Here is a 2,074-nt window from a genome sequence, read left to right as displayed (position 1 = left end):
CGCTAGACATAGCACAGAAGCCAACAGTAGTATTAATGGGATAGGAACTATTCGACCTCTTTCAGGAAAGGGCCTTACACACGGGGACACTAGCTGATCCTGCCAACAGGAGCAAAGGAAGGTCTCTTTCGCCTATGAGCATTTGTATGAAGAAAGGAGTCTCGTATAAAGGGCTAGAAAGAAGGATTTTACCTTATTTTAGGTGGGTTAGTGCGTATTCTTTAGGGTGGAGGCGGACAATGAAAAGACAGAAAGGAGCGAATGATGCCAACCAACTCGACAAAGATATTCAGATATAAAAAAGATAAAGAAAGGTGTGTTAAGCTTGTGTTTTCCCATGCGACTCGCACACGACCATCTTTCTTCTGGAAACTTACTCTTGAAAGTGTTGCATGTTGCTACTAGAGGGCAAAGGAATTAGCTTATGATGAAGAATAACAACAAAAAAGCTTTTCTCCCTAACCGAGGTGATAGACCAACTTATGGCCGATGTGATTACCAGCCAAAGGGCAAAAAGACGGGGTTGAATGCGACTCTACCAAAACCAATCTCCTCTGGAGCAAGGAAAAGCAACTCTGCCTAGTATCGATAATGATTTACATATTTTTTTTAGAGATGGGAACCCTTACTTAAGAACAGAGAGTGGCTGAGAAGTATAGTAGTCTGCTGGACAAACTTGGGGTAAAAATCTTGGTAGGTAAATCGATAATATCCAAGAATAAAACCATTAAGTTTGATAAGAGATTTTGGACTAAGGATATGCAAATAGACTTATCGCCAATTTCTCTTATTGCATTAACTGCTTGTCGAATGACTGTATGTCTTTGCCAATTGTCAACAAGATATTCAATTTCTATATCGATGCTTCAAAGGCTGGGAGAGGCAGGATTCAGAGTTCGATCGCGCTTACATTCTACTCAATCTAAGCATTGGGAACGATTGAAAGCTGCTGCTTAGAAACCACATAGGTCACACTTAATACCTTTAGAATATTGGATTGGAAGGAAGGGCTTCACTTTTCGATCACTTTTTAAGGCCATTTTAGATGAGCGTGGGCAAGTTTGGGATTCAGTATCGCTTTCCGCTTAGAGCGGTTCACCCCTTTGTCACTTAAAGGGGAAGTCACCAAAGCGAGTCAAAAGGCCAAAGAGTCATCTTTGAAGGCTACTATGCATCCTTATTCATAGTAAAGTGTAAGGTAGGTTTAGGTATAGCAGGACTTGAACCTATGACCATTAGGTTAAAAGCCCAATGCTCTACCAACTTAGCTATACACCCAAAAAAAATGTAGTAATAAATAAGGATTGGTACGGAAAAGAGGTTGGCCCCCCTTCTTCTCATCATATTAAAGGAGCGTGGCTCTGTGTGAGGCTCGTACTTGCCTTTTTCTTAGAGTGGATTGAGGAAGAGAACTCAAATGAGAACGTAGTCTTGCTGCATTTTCTGAAGGAGAAGGGGATAACCTATCCAACAAATAAGCTGGATCCTCTGGAGTTAGATCGGCTGGAGTAGCTACTTACCTTACTGGTGTCCGAAGAAGTCTATTGGTACAGATGTCATATGAGATGTGAAAGCAATTTCTGACTTAAAGACTACTAGTTGAAGTAGAGCCGACTCTAACATTCAACCAAAGAGGTCAGTGCTAGGAATGCAAAGAATGGAATGTCTATTCTATAACAAACAAGAAGGTTGCTTGATTATTCTTTTCAGGAGAAAGCCATAAGGACATCATTAGGAGTTGTAGGTTACTACAACCCCAAGGGTTTAGGGTATTTCTTCCCTTACCCATAGGATTTTCTGAGCACAGAATTAGTTTTTCTTAATAGTTATTAAGTGGTTAGATCTTCCTATTTATGTTAAATAGAGCACTATTGGGGGTGATGGAGAAATCCTAATATCCTAATAGAATCTCTGATTAGAGTGAAAAGGGGATTTATTCCTTTCTCGCTTTGATTCCTGGTTGGAACCTAGGCGCCCCTCCGAAGCTGACACATTTGGTTTGATAGGGAGAGTAGAAGACGAAGGAGGTTGTAAGATCTCCTAAGTTTTCTTAGCGTGGTCTATTTGAACAAAC

The 2,074-nt window shown here is 40.6% G+C and overlaps 1 non-coding gene across 1 annotated transcript; it reads right to left on the bottom strand.

The window, feature by feature from the left end:
- Positions 1–1,205: 1,205 nt before the first annotated feature.
- On the bottom strand, positions 1,206–1,278 carry TRNAK-UUU. Its single transcript has one exon. It is a non-coding gene; the product is annotated as a tRNA-Lys (tRNA).
- Positions 1,279–2,074: the final 796 nt, after the last annotated feature.

Source organism: Capsicum annuum, chromosome 7 (genome assembly GCF_002878395.1).
Source record: "Capsicum annuum cultivar UCD-10X-F1 chromosome 7, UCD10Xv1.1, whole genome shotgun sequence".
Classification (NCBI taxonomy): domain Eukaryota; kingdom Viridiplantae; phylum Streptophyta; class Magnoliopsida; order Solanales; family Solanaceae; genus Capsicum; species Capsicum annuum.
Note: the sequence above shows the minus strand (reverse complement) of the source record. Positions and strands in the feature narration are given on the sequence as shown.